At 38.4% G+C, this 15368-nt stretch overlaps 1 protein-coding gene across 7 annotated transcripts in view; it reads right to left on the bottom strand.

Annotated features, from left to right (window-relative positions):
- Window positions 1–6411, bottom strand: part of LOC150094297 (protein mono-ADP-ribosyltransferase PARP4-like) — an 879331-nt gene extending 872920 nt beyond the window's left edge. For 2 of the 7 annotated variants that reach the window (XM_090411815.1, XM_090411816.1), the window contains exon 1: window positions 5848–6132. The gene's annotated coding sequence lies outside the window, so the exon portion shown is untranslated. Of the gene's footprint in view, window positions 1–5847; window positions 6133–6360 lie in introns of those variants that run through there. The other 5 variants (XM_090411810.1, XM_090411812.1, XM_090411811.1 and 2 more) reach the window with 4 other exon arrangements.
- Window positions 6412–15368: the final 8957 nt, after the last annotated feature.

The following is a 15368-nucleotide window of genomic DNA, read 5'->3' as shown; positions in this document are numbered from 1 at the left end:
TTCACATATCCAATCTGCAGATGGAGGAGCAACTAGAGATGTTGACATAAGGATTCAAAAAGTAAAAAGTGCCTATGCCAAACTTAGCAGAGTATGGAAAATGAAAAATATTCACACAGATACAAAATTATTATTATTATTATTATTCAGGCCTCCATGGAGTCAAAAGACTCATCGTGGGAGATCCTTCCTAAGAACATAAAGTCTGTCAAGACTCATCGAGGGGAGCCCCCCCCCCCGAAGAAACATGAAGTCTATCATACCACTCTTTAAACTCATTAACCGTTCTCGCTCCCACCACTCCATCAGGCAATGCATTCCACGGTTCAACCACCCTCCACGCAAAGAAATCACTCCTTACCCTCTTGCTCACAGTTTCCTTTCGTAACTTCAAGGGATGGCCTCTTGTCATCACTCCTTCCTGCTGTTCAACCAAGCGAAAGAACTCCCCAATGTCAACCCTATAACCACCTCTCAACAGTTTAAAAGTCTCAATCATATCACCTCTCCTTCTTCTATCCACCAAACTCTGCAGTCCACATTCCCTCAGCCGATCCTCATAACTATCCTTGTACAGTCCTGAAACCATCTTTGTCATCCGTCTTTGTATCCTTTCCACAGTTAATTTATCCCCTTCAAATCCTGGAGACCAAATCTGAGAACAATAGTCCAAGTGTGGTCTGATCAGAGACTTATACAACGGAATGATAACCCTCTTATCTCTGCAGGTCAGTGTCCTTCTCATAATTGCAGCAATCCTCTGTGTTACCTTCACCACCTTTGCAATATGTCCCCTAAACTTCAGGTTTCTATCAATCATCAACCCCAGATCTCTTGTCTCCCCTACTTCCTCCAGTATAACTCCTCCCATAGAGTATGCAGAATCCCATCGATGTTTCCCAAACTTCAAGACCTTACATTGTGCTGCATTAAACTGACACCCCCATTCATTTGCCCATCTATCTAGCTTATTTAAATCCTCTTGCAGGGCTACCACATCTGCACTATTACTAATAATCCTTCCCAGTTTTGCATCATCTGCAAACAACTGAATATCCCCTTGCAATCCACTGGCTATGTCACTGATATAAAGGTTAAACAATATAGGTCCTAGTACTGAGCCCTGTGGGACCCCGCTTGTAACCCTCTGCCTCCTTGAAACTGCTCCACCATACACAACTCTCGGATACCTATCAGAGCCAATCCTGAATCCAGTTGACCAATCTGACATCCAGACCCATGTGCTGCAACTTAAATATCAGCTTATCAGGTGGCACCCTGTCAAATGCCTTCGCTAAATCTAAGAAAATTGCAGTATATGCCTTTCCCTCATCTAATGTTCTTGTAACTTTATTATAAAAGGCTAGCATATTGCTAAAACAAGAGTGCCCTTTCACAAATCCATGTTGACTCTCACAGATAATATTACCCTCATCTGCCCAATGCTGTATATGGTCCCTCACTACTTTCTCCAAGAGCTTAACAACTACTGATGACACATAGACTGGCCTATAATTAGACACTTCCAGTCTGTTACCACCCTTATGCAATGGCACTATCTTACCTTCCTTCCATTCCCTGGATGCCAAAGCCAGACTTTCATTGAAAAGCCAGGTTAAAGGCACTGTCAGTTCCCTAGCACATTCTCTGAAAATTAAAAATATTTAATGCATGTATTAAATCAGTTCTTTTACATGGATGCAAAACGTGGCTGGTTTCAAAGGAAATACAAAGAAAACTACAAACAATATAAACCCAATGTCTGCAGAGCATACTTCGAATTTGATGGCCACTAATTCCAGAGGTCTATTAATGAAGACCTCTGGAAAAAAACAAATTAGAAAAAAGTCAACCTTGAAATCAGAAAATGGAAATTTAGATGGATTTGACATACACTTAGGAAAGATCATGAATAAATCTGTCACACAGCCCTGGAATGGAATCCACAAGGAAAGAGAAAGCATGGCCATTCTAAAAATACATGGAGGAGATCAACTTGAATAGAATGTGAGAAGAGTTTTGCCGAACTAAGACCAACAGCAAGAATAAGGAACAGATGGAAAGCATTTACAGACTTCCCATGTTCCTGATGGAATCTGGAAAAGAAGTAGTCAAAAGGTGTCACACCAATCAACTAATGTGAAGTCATTAGCCTCTACATACAACTAGCGTAGCCTAGTTATGAAATGACTTCACATGCGTTTTATGTTTGCTTACACTTGAATAAAGGATGAAATCAAGAATATAATTTTTTGGCATCTTTAGTTTATAGTATAACCAAGTGAAAAAACTTTCAACATCTCTCTCTAATCCAGAGTATTTTAATAAGGTGCAACACTTTTTGACTACTTGTATATGCATAAATCCTGCCCCACTCAACGTCCTGTCATAGCCAAATAATCCACTTCATAGAAAACATTAATATCATAGCATTAATTAGATATGATATACAGGAGTTCATCCTACTCTTATAGTATATATGTCTGGCAACAGCATGTATTCCATTCATCTTTCTTGCAGAATGCAAAATCCAAGTTCGAAGGAAAACTCTTCTCTTCAATTGAAGTTTACATTTTCAACTTAAAATTCCTTATAACATCATCAGCATCTACCCATAAATACTGTTACAACTTGAACAGCACATAAACCTTTAATCTATCAGTAAATTATTTACAGCTTTCAGCATATACAAATCACATGCATGATATGCATATGGCATCACTCGATGTTCGAAATGTTCCCTCTTTTACCTTCACATGCACACAAGTCTGCGAGGCCACAGATTGATTGTGACATGCACAACATCCGATGGAAACACTGCCAATGCTTACTTAAAATCAATCTTCAGGCTGGCAATACTGAGGTGTCATTTCTTGCCAGCAACTGTGTCAAACTCTGACCACAATTTGAAGTCCAAAGAATTCAGATTGAGACTTCCAGATGGCTAATCATATGGTAATATAGTTGGGCACATTTGCCTCCAACCACTGTTGTGTGGTCCTCATCTTGTGTGTAGGAGCTGAGTCCTGTTGGAAGGTCCACTGCCTACCATGAAACAAGTTGTTCGGGGGGGGGGGGCATACCACAGGTTCCAGCACTGTGTCTTGATAAACTCTGGAGAGGTTTCTCTCCCCCTCCCCTTGTGGGGAAAGCAGAGTGGGAGAGACTGTTCCACAGGACAGAAGTACATAGAATGAAAAAGGAGAAAATGAAATTTGTTTGGCGAGTTTTCAGATGGACTGTAAAAGAGTGTTGGTTAATAGTGTCTCTTGTTTTCATGGTTTTGGAGAGTGAAGGAATAATACTGAATAATACAATTCAGCAGAGCACTGTCCATGAAAGTATGCGTAGAAGAGACACAAGGCAAAACCGAATGTCTGTGAGAGAGAGGGGGACTAAAGTGGTTATGTGAGAGAGGGATCATTAATTAGCCAGGTTGCTCTCTTCTGGATAGAATCAAGCAATCACAGAAGATTTTGTTGCACCACCCTAAATATGGAAGCAGTATTCCATGGCTGGGCAGATTTGGGATTTGTATAGAGTAAGCAGCTGTGGAGATGTGAAGGTGTGTCTTGTGTGAAAAAGTACAATAAGTTTTTTGGTGACTGCAGAAGCCATAGTTGACATGTGATTATGTAGGGAGGTGAAGGAGTATGGGTATGCAGCGTGATATTGCTTCCTCCAGATTTCTCTTGACTGTCCCAATGCACAGCAAATCCTTCCTTTGTGAATCTTTATTCCATTTTACTGCTTCAAGCTTCATCTTAATGTATCATAATTGCCTGCCTTATAGTTCCATGTATACATAGACCATATGATCATTTTCCCCAGTTTCCTGATGACCGTACACTCCATTCTTCCTTTCCATTTGACAATCTTTGTAATGCTCAAGCATTAGAATCTTTTAGATCTACCATGACCAGTGACCTGAACTCAGATCTCCTAACTATATCCCAGTGGGGAAAAAACAGCCTTGCAAACTTCAATAACTCAATCCTGTTTGATCTCTCACAAGGAGTTTGTACTCCCCCCTTACCTTCAGTAATACTGAGATATCCAGACACGATCAGATTTCTCTTCTTAGACTGTTTGTGTCTGGATATCTCAGTATTACTGAAAGTAAGGGGGGGGGCACATATGGTGATTTGGGAAGGAGTTAGATGAATGATTAGCATCATTAAGCATGAGTTGCAAACAAAGAAAATCTTGTGGAGTGTATACAAGGAAAAGGGGATGACCAGCTAACTCATTAAGAGTACAGAATTAGGCAAGAAAGGTGACCAGGAAATCAAAATCAGATTATGAGAAGAAATTAGCAGAATAGGCAAAAGGAATCCCAGAGAGTTTTTTCTTATGGCAAGTAAAAGGAAGAATGACTATGGAAAGATAATTTTAATGAGTGCAGATGGTAGAAAGGCAATGGAAGCAGACAAAATTGTTCAGCCACTGAGTGACCATTTTACAAAGGTATATCATCCAAGTGAAGACAATGTTATGACAGAGGTAACAGGGACTGATGTGAGAACAGAAGTTGATGAGTTGGAGGTACTTCAGATATTGAAGAATCTGAATGTAAATGCAGTTGTGGGATTGGATGAGATATCAGCTTGCATTTTAAGAGAATGTGCTAAGGAACTGGCAATGCCTTTGAATAGGCTGTTTAATTTAAGCCTCAATTCTGGCAAAGTCGCAAGAGAGTGGAAGGAGGGCAAAATAATTCATTTTGAATTTGAATTTTAATACACCCCTAGAGAGTCCAAGGACTCATTGAGGAAGGGCACCTACTCTACAACTCTGTGTCTCCAGTAGTCAATCCACCACTAGTATTTTCACTGACAATTACAAACGTCCATGCCCACGGCAGGATTCGAACCTACAGCCTTTTGGCTGGAGAGCGAGAATATGCTAACCACTCAGCCAACTGGTTGATGGAAACAATTCCTTTGCATAAAGGAGGATCTACGATTATGGTTACAAATTATAGACCAATCAGTATCTCAGCAGTAATATTAAAAGTAGTGGAAAAGCTTGTCAAAAAAAAAAAAAAGAATTCATGAATAATTGGATAAGAATATGATACTCTATGAGGAACAACATGGCTTTGTGAAGGGCAAGTCATGCCTTATCAATTTAATCTCTCTATAAGGCATTGGTCCAACTACAGATGAACTACTTTGCTCAAATTTGGTCATGTAGTTTTCATTGAGATGTAGAAACACTAGAGAGAGTCCAAAGACAAATGACTAAAGCGACATCGGGGCTCTGTTATTTATGCAGAGCTATTGAGAGAACGTGGAGTATAGGGTTTGATATATAGGAGAAAAAGAGGGGATATGATAGAGATCTTCCAGTTACTTAAGAGATTCTACCAGAAGGAATTATAAAATGAGTGGATGTTAAAATGGAAAGAACAAGAGGCCATCCCTGGAAGTTGTATAAATCTGTAGTGAAAAAAAAAGGTGTACGTTGTGAATGCAGGGAGTGTAAATAATTTAAAAGTTCATTATGATAGACAGTATACTGGTTTAATGGGCCTCCTGTGATAAGTCTACTGACTCCATGGTGATTAATGTAATAATATTTTTATATTTACTTAAACAGAAAGCCTACATAAATATTTAAGGCATTAATACAGTCACGCATGACAATAATTTATATTGCTGCAAAAGATATCTTCTTGTTCAAAGCTTTCCAGTAAAAAGGCGGATAATTTTCATTAATAGCGAATTTGCTGAAGAGGACAACCCCAATGTAAGTGGAGTTCACCATATATTTTCACAGCAAGGAATGTATAACTATGTTTCCATCCAAGCCACTAGCTTGGAAAATAAAATAAAAAAAACTTGCCTAAGATTTGTTTTCATCCCAAATTTACAATAATCGCATATCACTGTAGCATTTTTTTCATTTTCTGCTATGATTAATCTGTACTATTTCATGACATTGCGATGAAACTGCTGCAGCGCTCAAATCCTATGACAACAGTTTTGTTGCAGGTGTCACGTTCAGCTTATTTTTACAGTCGAGTTGAAAATGTCTATTATATATATATAAGCTATTCGTTATTTCAAATGAAATCATGAAAAGAATTTCAGTATGTTCATATCTTTTGTGAATATTTAAGTACATCGGAGTTTCACTTTTTTTTTCTTTCACTTTCTGATGAAAAAAAAAATTGTGTCTGTGAATATCTAACGCAAGGTACCAACTACAACTTTTCAGCCCAATATCCAATCTTTGAGATAACCAGTTACATTATCTGTACGTATCCTCCTTCAACTTACACAATTTCTTTGCGTCCGCTATGCTTTCGAGTTTCTTCATGTTTAAAATTAAATGTGAAACCTAATCAGTTCTTACCTGCAAACTAAATGCGTATGTCGTTTATTTAATATGTTTCCTAAATTCACAAGCAAAACAAAACTAAAACTTAAACACATTATCCAAATAACAGTCTTTTAAAATCACGTGTAGGTATAGTTCAACAAATCAAACCAGCGTCAAACATATCAATAAGTAATTTAGTTATTACAATGTCTCCACTTGGGGAAAGCGATCATGTGTCTTGACCTGGAAGATTGTAAGATGTGCTGAATATTCTATTAAGAATGGGTATATGTGGAATTACAAGGCTGGTGATTATGACAAGCTGATAAGTCAGCTTTCAGCTGTACTATGGCATGAGAAATTCAAGGGGAGAGATGTTGATGGTGCGTGGGAGATTCTCAAGGAGTATTTGAAGAAAGCTGTATCAGAATGTATTCCCAGAGTCAGAAGAAAAAATCAAGTAGGAATAAAATGGATGAATAATACTTTAAACATGAGTTGCAGATAAAGAAAAGGTTGTGGAAGATGTATAAAGAAAAAGGTGATGAGCGTTCCAATGAGCAATATAAGGTACGGGCAAAGAGAGTAACCTGTATGGTAAGGAAAGCCAAAACTAATTATGAGAGGAAGCTAGCTGATGATTCCAAAACAAACCCTAAAGAGTTCTTTCGCTATGTGGCTAGTAAAAGGATATCCATGGAAAGATTACTTTAAAAAGTGTTGATGGTAGGGAAATTACTAAAGCTAATCAAATAGTTGAGTTGCTTAGTGATCATTTCGCAAAAGTGTACCATCTTCATAGTGATAGTGCAGTGTCAAATGTGCCATTGACTGATGAGAGTATAGAGAAAAAGCGAAATTGAGGTGCTCAATATATTAAAGAACCTTAATGCTAACACTCCCATTAGGTTAGATGGCATATCGGCCCATGTGTTACGAGAATGTGCAAGAGAATTAGCAACTCCTCTAACCAGGATGTTTAATTTAAGCCTCAGTTCTGGTAAAATGCCAATAGAGCAGAAAGAGGGGAAAATAGTCCCATTGCACAAGGGAGGCTCTAAGACTGAGGTTGCAAATCATAGACCAATCAATATATCTGGAGTGGTGGTTAAGATTTTGGAGAAATTGGTTGGGGCAACATGGTTTTGTTAAGGGTAGGTCTTGCATAAGTAATTTGCTTACTTTCTATAATAAAGTAACAGTGGAGTTGGATAAAGGAAAGCCTTACTCAGTGATACTGCTTGACTTTGCAAAGGCTTTTGGCAGGATTCCACACGGAACTCTGTTACATAAATTAGACCAAATGGGTATGGATCGAAAGATGGTGATTTGAATTAAAGGATGGCTGTTGGACATATATCAAAGAGTGGTTTACGGAGGAGCTGAGTTTAGGAAAAGGCAAGTGACTAGTGGTGTACCTCAGGGCTCAGTGCATGGTCCTCTATTGTTTAAATTGTACATCAATGATATAGGAAATACCTTGAGTGGAAACATCGATTTGCTAGCTGATGATGCAAAATTGGGAAGAGCGATAATCAATTCAAATGATGTAAATATTTTACAGGATGAGTTAAATAGGCTGATGGGATGGACTGAGGTAAATGGCTGTCAGTTCAACATGGCTAAGTGTAAGGTGATGCACTTCGGGAGGATGACATCGCATGATGTTTACTATATTAACGGAACTGAACTGCAGGAAGTTGATGAAACAAGAGACTTAGGAGTTATTTGGACAGAGAACTTAAGTTTAAAGGGCATATTGCAAAGATTGCCAAAACATCACATCAAATTACATGGTTGTTGAGGAACACACTAACAAGCAGGGACAGGGAAGTTATTGTTCTACTTTATAAGGCATTAATAAGGCCGCATTTGGACTATTGTGCACAGATCTGGTCGCCAGGATTTCTTCGTGATGCGGAACTGGTTAAGAGGATTCAGAGGGGGGGGTTACAAAGATTGTTGCAGGTCTGTAGGATGTTCCCTATGAGGATAGATTGATGATCTGTGGGCTCCAAAAACTAGCTGGTAGACGTAGGAGAGGAAATATGATAGAGGTATTTAAATTGTTAAAGGGATTTTACAGGATTTATACTGATGATATTTTTAAGAGCAGTGCAGGATGTGAGAGAACGAGGGGCCATCCCTAGAGATTGTGTAAGAGTGTGGTTAACAAGGGTGTTAGGACTAGATTTTTTACTTGGAGGGTTATGAATGGGTGGAATGCTTTGCCAGAGGTGGTTGTGAATGCTTCAACTGTGAATGAATTTAAGGAGAGGTATGACAGGTATTGTGTAAATAATGGTTAGTGTTTCAATGTCGGGTCTTCCGCGATGAGTCTTTTGACTCCATGGAGATACCGTTAAAATAATAATAATAATAATAATAATAATAATAATAATAATAATAATAATAATAATAATAATAATAATAATAAATTATAATTACTACAATAAATAATAGTCATAACTGCTTTGAACATATTATGATCTGCAGTATAGCCATATTTTAGGAAATCCTAATTGTGAAATACAGTAGTTCGTTTAATCGAGTAACTTTTAAAATAAAATCCGATACAATTCGTTAATAATTACTTAATCAAATAAACAAAATAGTTAAATAATCGTCTCAGGAATTCTTATAGCGAATATGCAAAAGTTAGGCATTGTTTTAACACAAATGTTTCGGACATAGTGTACAACAGGTCTTTCTCCCTCCCCATCGCAAAATTTGTACATTTCATATACTGTATATGAAAGATAAGAGAAGCTGTAATTAATAATACGTCGATTTGTATAAATTTACTGCTAAATACATCGACAGTTTGCACGAATCAAACCTGAATTTTTTAAAGAAAAAAAAGTTGTACTTTTCAGACTATCCTCGAGAATCTGAGAAGAAAGGTGATCTAATCGGTAACCACAAATAAATCTACAATACTATTTCTAAGGATTTAATGCCGTCACCTCAAAAAACATTTTAAAAATGATAATCGCTTATCTTATACTTCGACTGGTTCCCGAGTTAGTCGTTCTCTGGCACGGGCAAGCGGGTTTATTCTCCTGGAAACTCCCGGATTTCCTAAAATTCGTCCCCTAAAGTCAAGAAAATAGGCCATAGAAAACATATTATTTCAGACAGTAACATATCCTGTTAAGGTTTGGTACCAAGAGATGGCAACATTTGTTTCCAGTGCGTATTTAATTAGTTATAGACATGGACCAGCTATCTATGATTGGCTACTGGAGGAGACTGAACTGCTTATTCAGACTCAAAATGCTAGATAACGTTAAAAGGCCTTGCCTACTGCCTATAAGGGAATAAAAGGCGTTAGCTGATTTATTTATTTATAATCGCTTACACTTGTAACAAGAGTCAATTCCACTTCCCAAAACTGGTTTCATAAACACAAACATATATTGTACATTATTACTTATACAGGGCCTACGTACACTTTTCCCAAGGCTGGCGGGGCCAGGGGAGTTAGAATGCTATGTGGCTCCCTCCTCATTCTTTGGGGCTCTTAAATTGGCCCTAATGTTTCGAGATCCCAGCTAGAGCAGCCTCGTATGCCTTTGTATAAGTACTGCCCTGCCAACTTACGGAAAGTCAAACCCGTTTGTAAGTAGACCACAGTTGAAGCTACTTTTGCAGCTACAATACCCACTTTACATGTTATTCACACGAGTAGCAGATCCTCTGTGAGATATAATATTTCATGTTGGTGAACTACGATCTTTTCTATTCGGGCTGGATGAAGGTTTGTCTGCTGCACTCTGTGACACTCATCTGAAGGCTTTGTTGCTCTCCTAATTCTGAAAATCATTCTGTTATCATTAAATAATTGCTGAAATTGAAGAAAAGAATCTTTATGAATATTCTTGTTATATGTATTTTTTACTAACCTCAACCAAAACAAGGGGGTGTAAAAGCTATGGCAAATGATGGCCTTGTTTGCAGAGTAGCTAGGTATTATTTTTGAATAGTTCGGTTTCTGTAAATTACATGGTCTCTGTATCAGAAACATGACTTCTAGAACACAAAAGATACACATCAATTAATAATCTATAATTTTCATTATAATCATTATAATTTTACATTTTCACAGATAATGATTGCTGAAATTGCTTAGACAACGTTAAGAATGAGGGATTGAACAAGCATCCATGCTCTTACCAAATCTTCAGGTAATACCGTTTTTGAGTAAATTTATTGTTATTTAATCTGAAAGTAACATAACCTCGTTCTACTAAAGGAATTATCGAATTTTATCAAACTTTTTAAACCTACAAACATTTCAAGTTGAGGTGTTGACGGTGATTAGCGATTGCAGAACAAAGCACATCGCCATTGTTAACGGTAAGCAGAGCTCAACGAAGTGAATCATGAGTAGTAATAAACTCCTGAAGAATCTATCTGATCTAGCCATAAATACTATTACAAATTTATCAGCGCATAAACCTTTAATCCAGCAGTAAATCATTCACTGCCTTCAACACATTAACCACATGTATAAAGTGCATATAGCAGCACTCAATGTTTGAAATGTCCCGCTTTTGACTTTCCGTACAACGAACAACTGTGAGGCCACATATCGATGGAGAGAACATGCATAACGTTCAAAAGAAACGCTGCCTCTGCTCGCTACATATCCACATGCAGGCTGGCTGCTGGCGTGTCGTTGCTTGCAGGCTACTCTCTCAAGCTTCACCGCAATTTGAAGTCCAACAGATTTATATTGAGATTTCCAGAGAGTCAATTAGCCTACAAATACTGTTTGATCCTCGACTTGTGTACAGGGACTCAGTTCTCTTGGATGGTCCATTGCCTACCGAAAAACAACGTGTTGTTCATGGGCCATGCCGCAGGTTCCAGCACGGTATCTTGATTCATTTTGGTGAAGTTTTAACCCCTTTCTTGCAGAAATGCAACATGGATACACCCTGATATGTCACCCCCCCCCCCACCAAACCATCACTGACAAGGAATGATGACCTCTCCGCATCCTGGGTGCTATGCCATGTGCTGCATTGCTGGATTAAACCCCTGTGGAAGCCCTTAGGCAGTTCGAAATCTAGGTCCCCCTCGCAAATTATCTCCTAATGCGTTTTTAATTTTTACCAACCAACAATTTAAAAAAAACAATTTTATTACACCAAACAAACATTTACAATTATTAATGTTATTAAACAAATAAACATATTATCATATTAAAAGAAGACTTAAACAAATTCTAAATTACCACCCAAAAGGTACTCGATGCAGAGGAAGACCCTTAAAAAGGTGGAATTGAGTCTGAAACAGGCCATTTGGTCCATAAGCTTGGAAAGGAAGAAGAAGTTATTAACCACCTTACCGGCCGTTGTGGATCAAATACGCATCCGCATACGCTTCGTATCCATCATATATTTCATTGTTATAACAATGGTATTACAATTTTAATAAGCACTTCGCATCCATGATAAAGTGAACGTCTATAGACGTCTTGGCCGGTAGCGTGGTTAAACAATAATTATTAAATATTATATAAATATAAAATCAGCTAACACCTCTCATGCCCTTATCGGGAATAGGCGAGGCCTTTATACCCTGTCTAGCTTTTGGAACTGAGTGGGCAGTTCAATATTCACCGGTAGCCAATCAGAGATAGCTGGCTCATGTCTACCACTAAATCGCTAATTACAACAGCCACCGATGAAGAGGCTGGCAAACAAGTGCTGCCATCTCTTGGTACCTAACCCTAACAAATCTTGTTAGGGTTTAGGTACCAAGAGATGGCAGCACTTGTTTGTCAGCCTCTTTATCGGTGGCTGCTATAATTAGTTGATATGTCACTATCTGAAATAATGTGGGTACTACGGTCGATTTTCTTGAGTTTACGGGATGAAAAACGCGAGTTTCCGGGAGGAAAAAGCTTCTTTCCCGTGCCATAGATCCACTAACTCGAGAACCGGTTGAAGAAAGGCTTAGAGAAAGTTCCTTCAGTCGGCGACTAGACTTGAATTTGAGTCAAATTTCGACCGACCAAGCGCAGAGGACGCAAGCACCACTTCCACTGAGCTACAAAGGCCTTACATTAAATATTATTAAAACAAAAAGTAAGGAGTTCTTAATTTTAATAAACAAACAAATCTTTAAAGATTCACTTTCCTCGATTTTTTTTTTTTGTGGTGAAATCTTTTAGGATATCTTGGAAGTATCTAAGCACTACATATCTAAGCATTACCGTCAGTTAGTCTATGAGAGATACTGTATGTGTGGTGTTGAATCAACGCCAAGAGAAAAGTACTTGGCTTCTTGTATTTCCTTTACAATAATTTTCGAACCTTATTCCCTATTATTTCGATTACTTCTTCGCAAATTGTGGAAGACAAGTAGGAGGGTTTTCCTTGACCTTTTACCATATTTAGCTAAATGTGAACATAGAAAAGGGTCGTACTCCGCGATTAGCTCTAAAATTCCCAAGTAGTGTAGTTGCCACTATGTTGAGCACCAAGGAGTTCTGTATCATCGCAAAAAGCTAATCCATGTGATGAGAGGAATTTGATCACTGACACTACTCTTTGGAGAACTGATCGAGTATTCTTGTTCATTGGCGAACTGAATTTCCAAAAAGCCTGTAGATTCGACCGTGCGTTGTTTACTGATGAGCGTTTGTACACATGCCCGATGTGTTGGACAGTCCTCGTGCATTTTCATTCCTTGCAAGGCATTCTTCCAATCAAAAAATTCATCTTAAAATTCAGTTTGCCCTTATGTGATTCACTAAATAGGACGAATTCTATGAATTATGTACTGTGGACAGACAGTATATAATCCATTATTTTTTATTTGTTCACCACTTACATGTTTTCGAAAGATCACAGAACGGGGAAAATTTCTTTTACGATATTCATACTGCCTGCTTGAAGCCGAAAAATGACCACCAAAGAGTACACTTTCCACCTGGTCTCTATAAATAAATAAATCAGCTAACGCCTTTTATTTCCTTATAGGGAATTCAATTTCCTTATAGGAAATTATAGGCAGTTCAATTTCCACCGGTAGCCAATCAGAGATAGCTGGTCCATGTCTATCACTAATTATAGGAAGCCACCGATGAAGAGGCTAGCAAACAACTACTACCATCACTTGGCACCTAATTCTAACAGGATATGTTACTGTCTGAAATTGTGTGGGTACTGCGGTCGATTTTCTTAAGTTTACGGGACTAAAAACCCGAGTTTCCGGGAGAAAAAACTTGCTTGCCATCGCCAGATATCGACTAACTGGGGGAGATTGAACTACCCACTCAGTTTTCAAAAGCTACATATAGTGTAAAGGCCTCAACTACTCCCTATAAGGGAATAAAAGGTATTAGCTGATTTATTTATTTATTTATCACAGGGTCTCTATTATGCCAAAATACCGCACTTCATCGTACTGTTTCGCCATAACCCAATGCCATTTTGATATTCTAGTCTCAGGTTATCTCTATTTTGATGATGTAACTGAACTTCCGGCTCAGTTTCAGCTGCACCCAGTAAATGAACCATATCGTTATCCTCAGCAGGGGAAGGTCTACCGCCATCACTTCGCTGGCAGACGTACTTGAAGAAGCCTCGGGTGAACTTCTATTGACTTCCGAGTAAAGCCAGGTTGGAAAAGACTGTGTGCCATTGTTATTATTTGTTCATCAAGCTTCTTCGGTTTCTCTTGCTGTTTTCTTCCTTTTTCTGCAGCGATTTGGTACCTCTTCTTTTCGTGAGCTAACATTCTGCGTCTACAAAAGAGTGACGACAAACAATATTTTCTCTTTGTTCAAGAAAATGAAAGAATTCTTAAGTCTCAGCCAAAAATGAGTAAAAGTGCGTGAACAAGATAAATTCGAGAAGTTTGTGCTCCTCTCCGATATGGGATAAACATCATAAAAGCCATCATAAGAAATATGTTTTGGGTGAATATTGGAATGTAATTGCAACTAATTTAAATACTGCTAGTCATTTAAGCAAATCTATGTTATAATATTGGCGGCCAAGTATATAACTTACAACAGAATATAATATATATACGAAAGATAAAGGGGAATTTTGAGTCAAACATACATTTGCGGGCGAAACAAAACTGTTGATAGTCGTCAATTGATGCTCCACTATGCATGCAGTTGATGCTTTATGGTGGTTGAGCAGATGATACAATAGTCGATGCTTTGTGCCTTGCTTTGGGTGAGGCTACACTATGTTTTCACCCTTACGGTAGAAATTAGATGGTGAAGTTACTCGAACTTCATTATACCCCAGAAAAGCTAACTAACTTACGCAGACGTTGGGTATATATATTTGTTGGTGTTCTCGAAGATTCTACTCGCTAATATTCTACTAGGATCTGGAGTCGGCGGGAACTCGCGCACACTAACCCACAGAAAACTTCATTCCTGGAGGTTTCTCGTGTGTACGCTCTAGTGGGATAACATTAATCTAAAGTTTTCGTTTCTTTCAGTTGATTCATTACTTTCTATCTTTTGGAAACAATTTAAGAAAGATTGATTTTAATTTTCTTTTAAGATCAAATCAATATTATTTTCATCCGTTGTCACGGGTCCCTAAACGGCCTGGGGCCCATAGGTCGGTGCCTACTCTGCCTATTTGGTAAACCCGCACTGACGTGCTGTACGGCCTTTCCTGGAATATATCCGATCGCTGTGGCGGTTAAACAACTCTTGGTGAAAATCTTCTCATCTCTGAAGAGGATATCTCTGTGTCTGTTGTTAGCGGCCGCCAGAGAAGCACCTTTGATTTTATCACTCTCTGTTACATAAATTGTGGCGTTACGAGTGTCCAGTAGAACGACGATATGCTCTCACCTCCAGGCCATCAGTTAGTATATGTGGCATCGTTCTCTGCGAAATGTTCATCTCTTGTGACGTCACCTTCTGCATTCTCACAAGATTACAGCAGAGGCGTGCCTTCAGAGCCCTGACAGGTAGTTGCTGCCTAATACAAAGTTCTCGACCTATTCTTTGGCGGTCAGATACGTCTTCTGAATCGTTATAATGATTTCTA

This window comes from Typopeltis vanoorti, chromosome 22 (genome assembly GCF_054136105.1).
Source record: "Typopeltis vanoorti isolate ZY-2024b chromosome 22, IOZ_Tvanoo_1.0, whole genome shotgun sequence".
Lineage (NCBI taxonomy): Eukaryota > Metazoa > Arthropoda > Arachnida > Uropygi > Thelyphonidae > Typopeltis > Typopeltis vanoorti.
The sequence above is the reverse complement of the archived record's forward strand: the minus strand, read 5'-3'. Positions and strand labels throughout refer to the sequence as shown.